Source organism: Chiroxiphia lanceolata, chromosome 4 (genome assembly GCF_009829145.1).
Source record: "Chiroxiphia lanceolata isolate bChiLan1 chromosome 4, bChiLan1.pri, whole genome shotgun sequence".
Lineage (NCBI taxonomy): Eukaryota > Metazoa > Chordata > Aves > Passeriformes > Pipridae > Chiroxiphia > Chiroxiphia lanceolata.
Window position 1 is genome coordinate 62,626,746 of NC_045640.1, and position 18,721 is coordinate 62,645,466.

General features: G+C 42.4%; 1 protein-coding gene across 3 annotated transcripts in view; it reads right to left on the minus strand.

Annotated features, from left to right (window-relative positions):
- ARHGAP24 (Rho GTPase activating protein 24) overlaps positions 1-18,721 on the minus strand; it is a 214,659-nt gene that overhangs the window by 83,899 nt on the left and 112,039 nt on the right. Inside the window, exon 1 of one of the 3 annotated variants that reach the window (XM_032685265.1) lies at positions 492-653. The exons of 1 other annotated variant lie outside the window; for it this stretch is intronic. The gene's annotated coding sequence lies outside the window, so the exon portion shown is untranslated. Of the gene's footprint in view, positions 1-212; positions 237-491; positions 654-18,721 lie in introns of those variants that run through there. One more of the 3 variants, XM_032685267.1, reaches the window with a different exon arrangement.

Here is an 18,721-nt window from a genome sequence, read left to right on the forward strand (position 1 = left end):
GAACCTCCCGGGACCGGCTCCCCGCGCCTCGGACCGAGCTGCGGGAAGCGGCGGGGTCGGCAGAGCCGGGGGGGGGCCGGGGCGGCGGGGCCGGGCGGGGCCGCCCGCACTCGGACACAGCCCCAGCCCTCCGCCCGCTCCGCCCGACCCCCGGCCGGGCGCTGTGCCCTGCGCTGGGAAACGCGCTGAGGACTTTGCTACAGGCTACTCACCCCGGCACTGCCGAGCAGAACGCCTTCGCTCGGGAAAACTTATCTCTCTTTCGCCACTGCCATTTGCCAACTTGCCTTAAAGATCCTGTAAAATCCCAGAAAAGGCTAGGAAACGAGGAGAGACGATTTCAAAGCTGACGGTCAGGACAGGAATTTATGGAATGAAATCTTTAAGGGCAGGAGGAGATAGAGCCAGCCAGCTAACGCTTTCGTGCCCTGGCTCTGACCAGCAGATCCATTTCGTGGGCAGATCAAGGCTTACGAGATGATTTAAAATACCTGCTTGCGATGTGTGCTTCTCTGCATCGGCCAGAGTCCTTGGCGTAGCTCCCGCGCTGCCCTGTCTCGTCCTTCTGCCTTTTCCAGCAGACCCCTCACGATCACAGTGTCACAGTTCCCCAGGCCTTACAATCAAGCAGTTTGTTGTAAGAGAACTAAAAATAGCGCTGAATTTTTCACTGAAGCACTTGGTTGAGTGAAGATAGTGCCAGCCAGCCCATGCGTTAGTGAGTGGTACAGACCTTTAACACAGCCTAGACCCTCCTGGAAATATGGCCATTGACTTTCTTCAAAAGATGTTTTTTCTTTTTTTTTTTTTTTTTTTTTTTTTTGAAAGACAGCACAAAATAAATCCTCTTTCTGACCACTAAAAGACAAACTGAGTGGAGTTGTTTTAAGAATATCCTCAGGGAAAGAGTGAGTCACTTAAGCTGCTTTTATGATAAAAGATCCCTGGAGGAAGTATATCTCCTTAGTCTCTGAGCTGTTCAGAAATCCGTATGTCCCGCTGCAAATCAAAGTTTCACACTGTTGGGTTTTTCGGCTTTGTGTTGTTTGTTTTTAATAATATGAACACCTGCTTCCACTGGGGAGTTAGTGCTGGCATGGGAAACAGAGCAGGATTTCATCCTAACACCTCAAGAGGATGATTAACAGAACTGTCTGTCCTGCAGGGCAGTTAATAAGGTCTGCAGAAAAGTGTACAAAATGGACCTATGTATGAAAGTTCACAGCACAGATTGACAAGTCCAGAAAAAAAAAACCCTCAGGAGAAATTATTTTTTGCAAAGCTTTTCATTACTGTGGCCTGAAAACAATCACTGAAGACCAAAGTTGCAAAATATGTCATTCAAGACAAAGATGCCAGCACTGCTGCCAATATCCAAGCTGGGATGCCAGATGCAGATTTAGATGTGAGACTTCCAGTCAGTGGACATCAGACTCAGACACATTCACACTGGGGCACACAAAAGAATGTGAAGATGCAGATGATGGCTGGCAGCAGCCACTTGTGGCCTTCTACAAGCCACAATGATTCTCCTGGTAGTTGCTTCAGCTGTGAAAGATGTCTCACAGCAAGCCAGGATGTCTGAAGCACAGAGAGTTAAGCCTTACTACCACCAGTAGACGTTACTCAGGAAAAGCATCTAAAAATCCAGATTCTATCACATAATATACACCAATGACCAGAGGCCATCTATGACTTTAGTCTGTGCTACACCGAGTCGCTCCATGACTATACTTAGTGACATACATAAACACACGGAGAGAAAAAGAAATCTCTAGTTACATATACTTTAAAGGAAAATTTTAGGATGAAAGTAAAGCTGGAGAGTTACTGGGAATATCAGAGGAGAGACGCTGATTTTTCTTTTGCTGATTTTTGTGGGAAGAAGCTGAAAGTGACAAAACTAGCTGTTAATGTAAAATTGTCTCCCACATTTTTGCTTCCCCTCATACATCTTTCAGCCTTGCTTCAATTTTGTTTTTCAGGAGAACTGCAATATTTCTGCCCTTGTGAAAGGGCTGGCAAATTCCTTCTGCTCCTTTCTATTGCTGACAAAACATGCTGCAAGGCATCCTATAACATCTACATAGCAGCAGAGGTAGCCACAAACATAACAGCATCTTCATTCCTGCTCCACTCCCTAGCTATTATTTATAGAGAGAAAGAGCATTAACGGAGCACAAAGTTCTCACTAATTTAGTCTCACTTCACCATCTGTTACTTCCCATGAGTTGATCCTAACGAGAAACTACTTCAAAACACATTTTGAGGACCAGCTGCACCCAGTGAAGTCACCATAGGAGTGCAATATTCCCCTCCTAATACATCATAATCCAACGCTACACAGCAGTTCCTTCCCATACTGAAATGAACAGAACACTGCTGTTAATATGAAGGCAGCCCTGGGTCACAGGCTCCTGCAGTTATGTCAAGCAAGTATCACATTCAGCACTGTTTTTCTCAATAATTCACAATTCTACACAGTCAGAAGAACAATGAGAGAACTACAGACATCACCTGTCCCCCAGGTCTGAGCAGCCTGCTTTCTGCAGCTGCTTCTCCTCTACTGGGTTCATAGAGTGATGATAGAAATTGGAATCTTCCCAGGAGTAACTTGTGACCATTACCTTTTCCATGCAACTCCTTATAAAAAGGGAGTCTGCGTCTTTGTAGCCAGCCTTTAAATACTGGAAAATGGTGATATAAGGCCTCGCCTAAGCCTCCTTTTCTCAAGGCTGAACAAGGTTCTCTCAGCCTTTCCTCATATGGCAGTCTTCCCAGACCTTTGATCATTTTTCTGGCTCTTCCCTGGACCCCTTCCAGCCTGTCCACATCTTTTTTGTACAGCAGAGACCAAAACTGAACACAGTATTCCAAGTGTGGCCTGACAAGCACGGAGTAGAAGGGGATAATGATTCCTTATCCCTGCTGGTGATGCCCTTGTTGGTGCATCCCACCATCCTGCTGGCTCCCTTTGCCACAGCAGCGCAGCGTTTGCTCATATTGAGCTTACTGTCTACAAAGACGCCCAGGTCCCTTTCCACAGATCTGCTCCCAGCTAGACACATCACAGCCTGTGCTGCAATTCCAGATCATGTTTTCCAAAATGGAAGACCTTACACTTGACCTTGTTGAACTTCATAAGCTTCTTGTTAGCCCGCTCTTCCAGACTATCCAGGTCTTCCTGCAGGGTGGCTCTTGCTTCTGAAGTGTCCACTTCTTCACTCAGTTTGGTATCACTGGCAAACTTCATCAGGGTGCACTTGGTCCCATCATCCACATCACTTGTGAAGATATTAAACAGTGCTGGGCCCACTATCAATCCCCAGGGGAGCCCACTTGTGACAGGTCAGAAAAGAAACTATTTACCAGCACCCTCTGGGTGTTGCCTGCCAGACAGCTCCCACCCACCACATCAATCACTTGTCTAGACCATAACACCTACCTTGGTCCAGAAGGAAGCTGTGGGAAACACTATCCAAAGCCCTGGAGAAATCCAGGTAGACACTGTACACCTCTCACCCCACTTGGACCAAACAGGTTCCTTTGCCACAGAAGGTGATCAGGTTTGCCAAGCAGGATTTGCCCTTGTTGAATCCGTGCTGGCTTTTCCCAATCATGTGATTCATTTTTCTTGTGACAGCCCCCAGGAGGGTTCATTCTGTAACTTTCCCAGGAACTGGGAAATCACTTGGAATTACTGATGGAGCTGAAATTTCCTGGGTTCTCCTCTAAGCCCTTCTTGTAGGTGGGGTTGACATTAGCCTTTTTCTAGCCTTCTCGGATGTTCCCCAATCTACACGATTTCCCAAAGACAGCAGCAGCTTCACAACAACGTCATCCAGCTCTCTTGACACCCTTGGACAGATATTGTCAGGGCCCATCGATGGGTAGGGGTGAAGCTTCTGTAACAGTTCACACACCAACTCTTCCTCCGTTGACACTGGTGGGTCTGTGTTTGTGCCAACCTGGATTGTTATTCCCAAAGCCTGGGGCCCAGCAGTGCTGGTAAGGTGGAGGTGAAGAGGTGTTGAGAACTTTTCAGTGGTTTTGGAGACTAATTCACCTCTCCTGTTTAGCAGCAAGCCAGTGATGTCAGTATTTAACAGTCAGCCACTCTCGAAAGAGTCAGATGTTGGCTGACAGTACGCAGGGAAAGAGGAGTGGAAATACTGGACCACAGTTGCCAAGATTTAGAGTTCACTACTGAACTCACAATGAATTGCTACTGCCACGCCCTGCAGACAGCTGAACCACATCACAGCAAGTATGCATCATCTGTCATTTGAACTGCTGAGGTTAAACCTCTCTGTCCTCCTGAGAAAATTCCTTCTGAACATCCACCTAAATCCCTCAGAGTATGGTGGTCCCATACAGTAGTGGGAGAGACTACAAGATGAATTTGGTTGGGAGCCAGCCCATAAGACTGTTTTGGTCAAAAGCATATGAGCAAGAACAACCACCAGCTCCTGGGCCCAAGAATGCCCTGGAAAACAGTGGTCATTTTTTAACTGAGACAAAACCTCCAGAGCTTTGTGCTGTAGGATTCCTCCTCACAAATCAGGGTTAGCCTAAATCCTCTCTGTTACTGTACCTGAGTTAATCACTCGTGAGAAATGTAAAGCATGGTACAGAACATAATTCCATATTCTGAAGGACTGGTTGGGTAATTCAAAAGAAAAAAAAAATCCAGCAAATGCAAAACTAATGCTGAAAACCTAATCAGTGTCCAAGCCACGACCTTGAGTCTTCACACTGTGTGAAGGCAAAAGAGTGAGTTACACTTAGGTTACCTTAGCCTTTTTGGAGGCCAGGCCTTTTTAAAAATAGTTTCTAAAGCACTGGAGTTATGGCTTCTGATCAAGCACAGCAATTCAAGATCATAAACACCATTTCTGTGTGCGAAAGGTGAGTTACACTTTTCACCTAAACAAGTCAATAGCCTTTCAAGGTGCACTACGTCTAAGATAAGGCTTTCAACTTCTGAATTCCCTCAGTAAAAAGTAGGCTATAAATAGCCTCCTACCTTTCCTGCAGTTCATAGAAAAGGCAAGAAATCTCTCTCTGCTCCCTTTGTTGTCTCCCACTTCTGCTCTCTGTTGCACCAAGGAATATTCAGAGGAATGTTTTGTAAACAGCACGTGTCTCAGTGACTGCCTCAGCACTGGCCACAGCACTGTGGGGCCGCGTTCCTGAAGTTTTTGGACATCAGTTGATACCAGGACTGCCCGGGCAGGGAGCAGCTGTGTGTGTAGGTGGGCAGGGAACAAGGGGAGGAACAGCAAGATGGGAAACTTAGCAACTTTGCTGCCTGCAGATGTCATGATCCTGACCGCAGCTCCCTCATCCAGACTGTTCAACAAGTTTTCCTTTCCCGCCAGCTGGCAGAGATGAGGGAAACTGCTTTGCCAGACATTTTGCTTTTCTCCCTAGTACCATCACCAGCAATAAATTATATTTCTGAACTGATGAAACCAACTGCTTAGTAATTTCTACTCTGCCTCTTAAGATCCGGCGTCTGCCACTTAAAGCATTTGCTTCACATCCCAATGAAAAGATCCCTCATTACTGGAGAGACTGTAACTGAGCTCACTGGGATCATTTTTAATCCTTCATATGACTTCACAACGCAATTTTTTTTTTTCATAATGCATGCTTAAATGGAATTTGAGCCTCTTCTTCCCTTCAGTTTTAGTAGTTTAAGGCAGGAATGTTTTCAGAGGTGCCAGCTGGGCTACACCCATATAAAATGGGAGCAACACCCAGAAATGTGAATTAAGGATCATATGCTAACATAAATTTAACTGTCAAGCGTATCCCCTGTGTTTTATGACATATGTTTAGTAATACAATCACATATATATTAAAGAATGAGGTATGAAGGAAGACAGCTATGCAGTGTAGGTACTCACAGAACACTGTGAGGGGAATCTCTGAAGTATTAATTAATCCCCAATTGCTTAGGGAATTTAGTGTGACAAGGACACTTTGGGTTCTTTGTTAAAAGCTCCTAAAAAACATGGGGATGTCCAGATTTGGATCTGCCCTCCACATCAACAAGTCTCTTATTGTCAATAAGATAATCTCTATTGAAAGTAAAGCTGTCAGCTTGTTCCTCAAAATTACTAAAAGCAGCATTACAATGATGAGCATTATTAGACATTCCGATGAGAAGCTGAACTGTTCTTTCAGTTACTCTGCTGGATAAAATTGCTATAGACATTTCATGGACAGGTGAAAAGTCAATCACACACACAACCATATCTGCAAAGATGACATTACAACCACAGAAATGAGAACGAGGCACAGAAATTATTTCCTATGGGATACAGATGCAGCATCTGGTTTTGCATATTTTAGCAGGAATAAATCTTCCAGAGTGCTTTCCTCCATTTCCTTCCAACTTCACTGCAGTCCAAATCCAGTTCAGCTGATATATAAGAAATTAGTCCTTCTCTGCATGTTTGTGCATTTGGGGTTTGAATTGCTTATATTCATAAAGCCCTCAGGGATGCCCAAATAACTCTGAATATGACATGCCCAGATCTTCTCATAGAAGCTTCTGTCAGCTGTGCCATGGAAGGGGCTCTCAGCTGCACACTATATAACTTGTCCAACTTCATTTTTTGGCTACTGTTCTGCCTTGCAGCTTACAGAAACTCTCTCCAAGAGCTAGGTTACAAGAAGAAATTGTTAAAATATGTTACTTTCCAAAGAGCTTACTGCTAAAGAGAATGGGAGATATGAGAAATGCTATAGCAGGTCTGGAAGAGAACATGAGAAAAAAAAATATGGTAAGGACATCATCTTTTCTGCCTTCCTCTTACATCTGTTTGTTGCATTTGAAATGAACAGGTTCATAAACACAGATGTATACACAAATTGCCCTTCAGACATTATCTCCCTTTCAGTTTTGATGCTGGGAAAGTATGGTGTTTGTGTGATGCATCTGTTACTTGACATAAGCAAACACCAGCTGTTATTTCCTTGGTTTACAAAAAAAGAGGAATAAATAAAAATCTATTAATTAAATGGGGAATTCGGAAAGCTCAGATGTGGATTCAAAACTTTATTACACAATCATGTAAACTTTGAGCCAAGAAGCGCTCACGAAACAAGTATATCTCTTGTTATCTAATCTAAACCTACCCTTTTTCAGTTTTAATCCATTCCCCTTTGTCCTGTCACTACATGCTCTTGTGGATAGTCTCTCTCCATCTTTCTTGCAGGCTCCCTTCAGGTATAAGAAGGCCACAATTAGGTCACCCTGAAGCCTTCTCTTTTTCAGGCTGAACAAACCCAATTCACTCAGCCTTTCCTCATAGGAGAGATGCTCCATCCCTCTAATCAACTTGGGGTCCTCCTCTGGACTTGCTCCAACAGGTCACTGTCCTTCCTGAGGGGACCCCAGAGCTGAGTATTAAATGAGGCAACAGTGAAATATCTAAAAAACACCTGAGAGAGGCAGCTCCAGGAGCAGAAATGTAGTGTTATTTGTTCCCTAGCTGTTGCCACTACACAATCCATCACTAACTAAACTAAAAATAACAAATAATAATTGCCCAGGGTAGAGGTGTCCTCAGCAGACACCTTCTGTTCTGCTGAGGGATAGCTCTGATTTTATTTCCAATTTGGCTTGCTCAGGTGCAGTATGGAGTGGGCATCTCTGAGGAACCCCGGAATTTACCACTCCAAAGAGCCTCCTACCTGAACGGCCCATTTTTGCTGGCTGTTGGAGCTGAGCTGTCACACTGCATAGCTTTTAGCAGCTACTAAAGAACTCCTTATTTCTTCTCCAGTCCAGACTAGAGAAGAAAGAAGTTATGAGTATCTTCCAAAGGGCAGGATCAAACAGTGCTGAGAGCAGAGCCCTGTCAGAAAACATCTAGGCTTGCTGCCAGCACTTCATGAAGGATCTATTTTACACCCGAACAGAGGCTTGGGGATAGATTCACAGCTCCAGTGATATTTATGGGCTTTTTACTTTGACAGGGCTCATTAGAGCCTTCCCTCATGCTGTGCTTCCCTGACCTGTGCGGCAGGTTCACTGCAACCCTGACGCCTGTGGACAGGAACACAAGGTGCAGCTTCTCTTCCTCCTTTGGAAAACAAGAATGTGACTTTTTATACTGCCATCACCACCCCCGAACCAATCCAATATAGTTCCAAGCTCAGCATGGTCTTACACTGTTTAGATAACCTTTTCCTGTACTTCCCTCAACTGCACACTTCTCAAAGGAGATAAAGCACAATTGCTTCTCCCTTTACAAACATGTAATCCTTACGGAGCACCAAGTAGTTAAACACCCTGAAGCCTGCTATATCCTATGTGCATCTGTGTCTACTACAAGCACGCTGGGAACTTTGTGAAACTAAGCAAAATCAGCCCCAACTCTGTAAGGCAGGATCCTTCTCCCCAGGTGAGACACACACACACACAAGCCACAAGTACAAGCACCCACAAAGCCTTGGCTCAGGTATTCTATATGTATCCATATACTATACACTATCACACCAGGAGACAAAACTATTTAATAACATTTGGAAGCAGCCAGTACTATTTACTGAAGGATAAATAATCAGAATGTTTCCAACCAGTACAGCTGTACAGCGAGGGGTAACCTTCAGATACAGTATGATCCACAGGATATGTCATGTCCTGCAAAAATCCTTTAAATAATTTCAAGTGGAGTAAGAATACTTCAAAAGCATATAGGAATTTGTCATTAATACAACAAATGCAGCATATTCCAAACTGCAGATGTGCATTCACTATCAGAAGCATAAATTTCCCTTATTTTGTCTATTCTTCTCCCCTTTTCTTAGCTTTATACCTACATCTGGTAGCACGCGACTTCTTCATTTGATGGTCATATTGCTTTCTTTTTAAAGCCTGTCCAGATAAAATGTGTACACGGGCATGGCATTACAGCCAGACTAACAGCACTTACAAAAACCCCAGTGTCCTTCCAGGTACTAGATGAGCTACAATCTGGCATCATCAGGATTTCCAAACACACTTGTCTTAACTGACATCCTTCCTTCAAACAAACTGAAACAGCTCAACAAATTTTTGTGGTTACAGTGATTACACAAAAACAGAGACGAAAAACAGTGCAAGTCATGGGCATTTGCAGGAAACTTGCTACCACTTGGATAAAAGGGGCCTAGCTGGTCAAAGACAGCCTTGTTCCTAATCCTTGTACTCTAAAAAACTTACATAAAAACTAAAGTAAGAGTTATCAATTTTTCCAAGTGTCATTATCAGGGGAGAGAAAGAGTCTGAAATCTACCCAGGCCACTGGATTTTATCCAGAGCCTCCCATGCAGTTGGTCAGACCTTTTCAGACATTTAAATTTCTTCAAGTCCTGACAAATCCTTTCCTTTAGGTTCCTGCAGCTGAAAAAGCAGGAAGCAGGCAGCACTTTGCAATATACCTTTTAGCATCAGCTCATATATTGCAGCAGAAAGAAGATGGTCTCAGAGACAGAAATGTTGGCAAACAGGTAAGTATTAGCTCAAATAGGTCAAGATCAGTAGAGCAGTATCAGCTCCCAAAAGGCTTCATCTGTTCACCAGCTACTTGAGCTTTGTATAAGGGGGAGCCCAGTGGAAGTAACACACCAGACACAATGCGCCTGCTACTTCAGCAGAAACCGATTGCTGAGTGAAAAAGTTGGATCAGCACGTTTCAAAAGCTTAAAGGAAATTGATTCTGGATTAAAATTATCAATTGATTTCCCTCTTGGCCTTCCTGGGAATTGAACCTGTCTACACAATTAAACTGTATAAAGATTTTCTCTGAACCTATAAAAAGCCTTTTATTTATAACCGCATCTCATCATATTAAACACCCCGTTCTAATCTATTACAAGTTGAGGGGATGACAAATAACTACAATGTAAGTTGAATACACTCAGCACATTAGGCATCTAAAGCACTGCAAAATTTTACTTATCAATTTCCATCTTAATTATGAGCAATCTTGTCTTGAGCTGACTATTTTGTATGAACCCAGTGATACATTGCTAGCAGGGAATGAACAGATGAACAGTGTGGGTTTTCCATTAATCTCCATGTCCTGGCAGTTCTGGTCTATCTGAAAGCTTCACCAGTAGTGGCCGTGCTAGTGGGTAGTCCCCTGCTCCTGGCACAGCCTCCCATACTACACTGCCAGTTAAAATGCAGTCTCCTCCACCAGCCACACAGTTCTTCCACCCTGAGGAACGGGAGCAGGCGGCCAACACAGCATCAGCATTGTGGCCTTGGTTAAGGCACGTCTCAAATGCTTCTTAATCTGTGGCCCAGACTGAGGTTTAGTTATGGTAAATAAGTAATTTTTATGTGCCTTGTATTACCTGAAATCTACAGTAGCAGTTGTGGCTAGCACTAGGTAGTGGTGTATTAGTAAACCAGATCTCATAGCAAAACCTAAACCGTAAAAGAAAAATTATGCAGCTCATAAGTGAGATGCTGCAATATACATCTTGTTACACATACTTGGAGCCTGACACCTCGCCCTAGGAACCCCAGAGCTCTGGGGTCAGTGCATCTTCCCAAAAAAAAGTGGGGTAGTGCTGAAATATACCCTAAATCTAAGAAGCTGTGGAGAGAATTGCAAATATAACCCACCCAGATGGCACGATGTTATCAAAGTTTAACATGTCAATCTGCTCCTTTAATTAAAGCCCTTTCATCTCCATGGTTAATGGCAGGTCTGTACAGCAGAAATGGCACCAGAACAGATGTTAGCAAATTTATCAAAGCTGCAGGATGATTGCTCTGGCTGTAGTGTCTTTTGGAGGGCTACTCTATTTACATTCCTACTGATCTCTCATGTCAAATCTGCTAAATATTACCTCTCCTTTGGCTGCTCTACAGGATAACATAAGCCAAGTTTCTTGGTGAAAGTCATTAGTTTGGAGAAAATACCATATGATTATAGGCAGCCTTTTTTAAGATTTCAGAGGGAAAACCTTTAATGATGGAAAGCATGCCTTTATTTTAAATAGGCCTTTCTCCATGTTTTCTTTTGTCTTATCTGCTCAGGATTCCCTTGAAAAACTGCAGTCACAAGTTAAGACAGGAAAAAAGAACTTGGAGAACAGCTTGGCCGACCAAGGGAATCCTGTACAAGGGAAGACCTGTACCATAATCCACATTTTGGTGGCATCAAGAGTGTCCATGGCAAAGTTAAACCTGCAGGTGCACAGAAAAGTCTCACTGTGTGCCTTGGTGTCCAAACAGAGGCACAACCCATGTGTGAACAACCTGTACTGTGCAGAGCAGATCTGCAGAAGGGAGGGCAGAGGTGCCAGCAAGCCTTTGCCCCAGGCACTGAACCACATTAATGAAACACCTTTGAAATTACTGCATTACAAAAAGCAATCCAGTTACCAGTGAAGGCAAAATAATTGCCAGCAATGTCAAAGGGACAACACAGCAGTTTAAAGCAAATGTGACCCTACATTCTTGTTTATGGAGCAGGTCATCTGAATTATGTAAGAAAATAGTACATTTTGATGGGGTAATATTTTCTTTTCTAGCTGGGGAAGTTACACTTCCAAAGACTAAAATATGCAATGTATCACAGTGAACGGTTTTATCTCAAAATACTCTTCAAAGGGCCAGAGGCACACAGGAATGCTGCAGGGTCAGCCACACAATGAACAAGGGCAAAGGGCTTTCAAAAGAAACAGCCAGGGCTGTCAGAGAAAGCACCATGTAGGAGTGCAATCCTCTCTTACCAGAGACTTGCCTCTTTGAACAAAGACCATTCCAGGGTGTAAGCAAGTTTTCTCATTTTTGTTATTCTGTGTAAAAGCTCTTTGAATCAAAGATGTTCCAAGACAACTAGAACAACTACAGTCTATGAAAGCAATGTTTAATAATAGAGGTATTCCCTGTCTTCCATAAGAATTGCTAAGAGAGCTTTTCAAACTCAGTCACCATCACTTCAGTTTATCAGCAGCAAATTAAAGCAATTAGGCAGTAAGTGACTCACTTGATCAGGTGCATATTAAAAGATAATGAGAAGCTGAAAAACAACCTGGGTCTGCACTAAGATGATTCACAAGCTGAAAAGATAAAGTTTTCCTTTACAGCACTAGGGAAGGGGCAAAAAGAAGGAGATCAAAACCTTAAAAGAAACTTGAGCATCTTTTAACATAACCGATCTTGTAAAACCCATTTGTAAACTTACTGTACAACATTTCTTTTCCTTTTACACCCAGCTTGGAGTATCCCATTGCTCATGCTTAGCTGGAAACCAGCAAATACCAAGTCACTTGACATTTTCTAAGCTTACACTTACACAGAACGTAAGTACATTACACTCAATGAGCAGCTTCATTCTGAAGGTTCTCTCAGACTTGGATTTCAAGACACTGCTAGTCATCAGAGCTGCCTTGGCTTGGCCCTAGCCTGCCTTCACTTCAGCAGGTGGAGTTTGCCATGCCCACAACACAACAAAAGAGAATATGACCTATTAGTTCATACAAGGGAAAACATAACGGATGTCTTTGGGAGCTAGAAAGAATTTCTCTTCAGCCCAGGAAAGGGCTTCATCTTGAGGGATCCTGGAAATGAGAAGTTCACAGGCAGGTGGATTAAAAGGTAAAAGGGCAGGACTAAAAGGCTGGTCCAACCCAGCTCAGTCACCATGGGGGACCTAGTCGGTGTTCCTGACATAGGCTGGGAATCCATAAATCACGTGACTCTGCCATCCTGGATCCCCTAATTGTGCCCTATATTCACAGGATATATTTCTTTCCTGCTCAAAGGTAAGGCCCTAGAGGTCAACATAAAGGGAATGAACATGGAGTACGTTCCCTGGTGAATTAGGGACTGGCTGTTGTCTCTGCATAATTTCACCAGCATTAATTCCTTCTTTATTAAGCACTTATTCTTAGCTACACTATGACAAAATCCAACTATGCTCAGCTCTTAGAGAAGATGGAGTACGTTTCTGCAGAAGAATATGAGCTAATGCTAAGATGTCCACATCTCTCTAAGAGGGCTGGTAAATTATTCCTTCATTTTCAAGTTTACTGAACACATCTATGTACTTCTGTCTCAGAAAACTAAGACCCTGTGCAATCACTTATTTTCTACTTGCTTCTTAGCATAAATGGGTATAAATGTTTCATGAACCATAAATGTTTCAAGAAAAAGATAAATGTTGAGCAATTACAAATGCAATCTTCCTCCATTTTAATGTGGTATCTGTTTGCACAAAGGGCAGATGGATCACTTTGAAACTGTACATTTGCATAGTGCCAGGTAAGTACCATGGGCACTGGGGAATAAGTGCCTAGTCTTGCTCCCTGTATAGTCTGTTCTTTCAAAAATATTCTGAAGTTATTATTTGTTTGCTAGTTCAATAATAGAGTTAAAGATAATTCTTCTAAGTAGGAGTGCATCAGTTGTCCTAGCTTTGATACAGGGACAATCATCTGAATCAGTGTCTGTTAACAGAGAAATTACCCTTGCTGGGAAATATCTGAGCAGTAATTTCTTTGGATAATGTGTAATAACTGGGGATAATCAAGGAAGATGTGAGTGTAGGGAAGCACATGTTACAGCATATACAGCTCTCCTCAAATGTAGCTGTAAGTAAACCGATCTTGAATTTTCATTGTATTGTTTCGATCTTGTACAGAATATGCAAATGCCTTGTGAAAGGGTTCTAACATACTCCTACTGCTCTAAAAGTCTTCTGTATCTTCCTCCAGAACACTCCTGGGCCAAGCCTACAAGACATCTAAAAATACCACTTGCTTTTTGCTGGACAAGGGAAGGAAATATAATACATTCACAGGCTTGATACTCATTTGAGGGTTTTTTTCACTACTTCAGTGGGTATTAACTAATTTATATTAGTAAGGGGCTTTTTGATAATTGGAAACTCATTCAAACACTTTCTTCACTTCTGGGAAAAAGATTTCCAATAAGAGTTTTAGAAAGCTCAAGTTGATCTTATTTACTTTAAGTGAAAAAAAAAAAATTTAAAAAAATCAATACCTCTCGGGGACATCTTGTTTTACTTCTCAGAAAGAAGAGGCATATTCCCATACCACTGCATTTCTCTGAAAGAAGCCAGGCTACTTTTCCTAAGTTTTTCCTTTTCCTGGTACATATGCTCTGGGGGAGCAAGACATCTATTGAACTTTGGCGTTTAGAGACTGCTGAGCTGTACAGTGATCTGATTATGCAGTCAATTCCTTTGGGAGCCACTAGGCTACTGGATTTTCAGTGTATTTATGTATCTGTGTGCTGCAATGTGAACGTGAAGAGATAATCTAAATCGCCATCTATTCTGTTGTTACAACAGCCCCCAGCAAAGTTACTGTTTCCATTAAAAATAGTGTCTGGTATGATTAAAAAACCTCTCTAATATCATTTAGCTGTTTACAATTTCTGTTGTCACTTAAACTTGCTTTTCTTCTGATTTAGCCACTGGAGCTTAGTGGAGGCAGTCTGCTCCCTTACAGCACGTTGTCAGCACACTTGGGCTGCCCACGCTGGTCACAAGAATTCCATAAGTGTATGTATGGCTTGTGAAAGGCCTACAGAAATATTTTCACTCATGCAAAGTTTTGTATGTGTCCTTCTACTGAAAACAAAGTAACAAAACACCGAGTTTGAGATGACACCGTCCTTCCATCCTAAGGGATGAAGTCCTCAGAAAAGAATGCTGCTTGCAGATGGGAGAGCAAGGTTCTAAAACAAAAACAGTTTAAAAAAGTAAAACAGAGAAGTTGCAAAGAAGGGAAAACATGGAAAACGGTTAAGGAAGCCATCTCAGATCACTCAGGATTTAAGATTAATTACTTTCACAAATGTAATTTTTGATAGCTTGAATTCCAAGATTCAGCGATTTTAGTGGAAAGAATTTGTAACAAGCCATGGGAACTGCTGGATTTGCAGCAATTAAACATAGGCATGGGAAAAGATGTTTTGCTATGCAGTATCAGGGAGTTTGAGGTATTGTGCTAATCAAAATCTTGCTAATGTTGCTCCAATCAAAAATTTTTTGTGAAGCCTCTAGCACTTGGAAGACATTTGAGAAAAAAAAAGTCACTTCCTTCCCTCCATCTCTGGAGATGTGTGTGCCCCTAAAAAATATTTGTATCAACTGCTCATCATAATCCATAATTCAATTTGTTTATTATTATTTTTTAATTTAAAGCAGCATAAGTTTTTGATTTTCCCAGAACATTTCTGCTGTGGGAAGGTTACAGTATCTCTTGAGATCTGAACATTTGCTCTTAATGGTTTAAACCAAAGCTAGTGGCAGCTACTGATCACTCAGAACTACTGCCACTACAGCTTAACTTATGGTATTTCTTACAGAAATACAAAATACTATTTTCTTCTCACAATATTTTTTTTTTTAAATGAAGCGATCAGATGCAATAGTTGGAATGTACCTGCTGACTGAAAGTACAGCAAAACATAAGGTACATTCTAACATGCTAAAATGCCTGTGCTAACTTCCAAAATACTGTGCAAGGACAAGAGCAGCAGCGGGGAGTAGAGGATGCCACAGTGTTTGAAATCAGTTAGGAAAAAAAGAGCCTTATTGTGCTAACCTCTCAGAAAAGTATGTACCCTGGTGGGCCAACCTAGAGAAAAACAGGGAATGGCCAAAGTCTCCCAAGAAAGGAAAGGAACAACAGAAAGGAGCCCTAGTTTTCACATGCATTTGTAATAACCCCTTCTAATCTATAAATGCCTGATTAGCTCAAATGACAACAAGCTGTGTGCCCTCCAGCTCATATTTGTGACCGAAGTTTAATGAACCGGTGCTGAACCAAAAACAAGAGTAGGGGAAACAACAAAAGCATAACATAAAAATATAGAAAGAAAAATCAAATTAAGTGTAGTTGCAATTTCCAAATGACTAGGTCATGATGAGTAGGAAATTAGATTAATATGTGATTGTGCAAAGGTTAAGGAGTGGGACTTCTCTTCCCACACTTGAAGGGGAAAAAAAGAAAATGAAAAGATTTTTCCAGGTCAGGGTTTGTTTACAGTTATTAGGATTAAAGGTTGAAGGCTTATGGGAAAAAATGTGTCTCCAAGCCAATAGCTTCCCCTTTTTTTGGACCAGTTTAGTATGGCCTGCCATGGCTGCATCTATGACAACTGCAGAGCTGAAGCAGTTCTAGGAACTGACATGCCAGAGGGGAGAGCATACCACTGTCCCTGATCTACACTGTGTCTTCATGAACTTGGGAAAACTACAACGTTTATTTCATGCACATACAAGAAGACATACTCAGGTTTTTGGTGACCAACTTTCAGTCTCATGCTGTGTAATGCCATCACAAAGAGAGATTCATGCACTTTGCAAATACAGTGGTGCAGCCAGATACTTTCTCAGCAGAGATTTCCAGACTAGTTACCCCCCCACGCTCCACCCCGATCTCCCTGTATATGTACTAAGTTTGCAGCCTGGTGTGTCAAGGGTCAGCCAGCTGCTGCAAGGGAAACCAGGACAGGGAAACCAGGATCATCTTTTCCTGAGAGGGAACTTACCATAACAGCTCTAGAACTGTAATTATTACCAACTCAACGTCCTGGCCATATGTATTACTCCTCTTCAGAATTCCCTTTTACATTCACATCCTACTTAAAATGGGATTTTATGGATGCATATGTAGAGACAGTGTAGTATAAAGCGCAAACTCCATCCACCTCAGAGAAAGGTATCTTTTGTTCTGTTGTTTTTACCTACAAAAGGACAGGAGGCCAGCCCTACACAGAGATTGCTCAGTGCCCAGGGCAGCTGCATCCTTAAACAAGTCAGCCATCCCAAGCAGACAACACTCAGGAACCTCTGTGACCTCAAATGAAATTTCCAAATACCACAGCCAAAATGAGAAGTGCTGCAGGTCACAGGGGAAATATTCCTAAACATATTGAGCACTGAACACCCTGTCCCCAGGGATTCCTTGTCATAAAAGCCCACACTGTCCTGCTGGAAGCTCATATCACATTCACAAGGTCAGAGCCTAAGCACTAGTGGTAATACTAAGCTGTAACATCTGGTTAATAGGAACAAAAATCCCCTCTTCTTTTCCCAAAATGCAGTAAAGAGGAGGAAAACCAGTCAAAACTGCACACACTCCTTTCTCCTGACTTCCACAGCAGACATGCATGCACACAGCTACAGCATTTCCCAGAGGGAGTGAAGGGAGAGTGCTGGCTGTGGCATTCCCAGACAGCTCAGAAACATTCATCACATTATTACCCAGAAACCGGTTTCCTTCTTAGGCCCAGGGCTGACTCGTGCATTTCAGCTTAAGCTCTATGAACTACACAAGTGTGTGGCTTCCACCTACAAGGATTATTCTGAGAGACTCTGCAAACACATGACTATCTGTCAGGAAAATGCTGCAGGTCTTTGAGCATCTGTGGGTCTCAAAAAGCCACTGCTGCTGATGATCAGGTACCAGCCAATCCTGGTCAGGAACACTCAACTGATGACTCACTTTTAAAAAAATCTTTAAAGAAGATCTTTGAGTGATATTCTACATAACAAAGTATATTTATTTACCTGTATTTCCCAGCACTCAAATAAGCAAAGGCAGATGCACACTGTTTAAAGTTCCATTAACAATACAATTTGCTTTTTTAAAGTTTCATTTGGTTATCTTCATTTTTGCACAGGGAAGAATGAAACGGTCCATTTAGCACTGGCAACAACCTCTTTCTGCACATACTTATTCTTGCATCTAAAATATGAAAGGCTTTCCTCAAAAACAAACCCCACTGTTAATTCTTCAAAACAGGTGACTGGATACTTGTGAGAATGACTTGGCTGATGTTCACCAGCAGCTCTTGGAAAAAATTATTCAATTACTTTTCATGTTAAACCACAATTAAGTCAGTTTGACAGAATGCAGAATAAAGAGGGCACTTCCACAGATCTGGCAGAATTAGCCAAGGAAAAATTCCTAGATAGTGTACATCGCAAGATATTTTGCCATGCAAGGGCACCCTCAAAAAAGGCTGAGTTTGTCCAGTGTGAGAATCAGAGCATTATTTGCTGGTGTGATAAACATGTGCTAATCACCAATATCGGCATTTGGAACTATCCATCATGCACGCCAGTCCAAACCAGACTTTCTTTTGTCATCCGTTTCACTTCATGAGAAAATACAGCACGCAAATTGCAAGGGGCAGTCAAGCAACAGACTGTAGGAAAGACCAAGGGTCAAGAGAGAACATGAGGGCCTGAGCAAAAAGTAGGCAACAGGATGAAGAAGGAGCTGCAGCATTATGACACGAGGTCATTCTAACACAATATACAGCCGTGTGATATGGATACTGTGCTTCTTCAGTGTGCTTCCAAAAACTCCCTCTCCCCTACCATCATTAAGAAATTCAGGAAACACTCTGCAATAGTGAGGATTTCCACTTACTCCTGACTGGAAAACTGCTCTACTGACTGTACAGGTTGTGTTGAAACTTGCTCTGTCTTCAAAGAATCACTTCAATTTGTTGGCAGGGTAAAGCATCCAGCCACTGAAGTGAATTATCCCGCTGAGTCCATAAAACTCCGAAAGTCTCTAAGAACTGCAGCCCTTATATTGAGGAGTGCCAAGCACTGCCTTGGACACCCCTCTTTTGTACAGGCATTACACAGATCCCTTTCCAACTCCAATTGTACACTCCAGCGGAGGCCGCGTGCTGACTGCGCTGCAGACTACA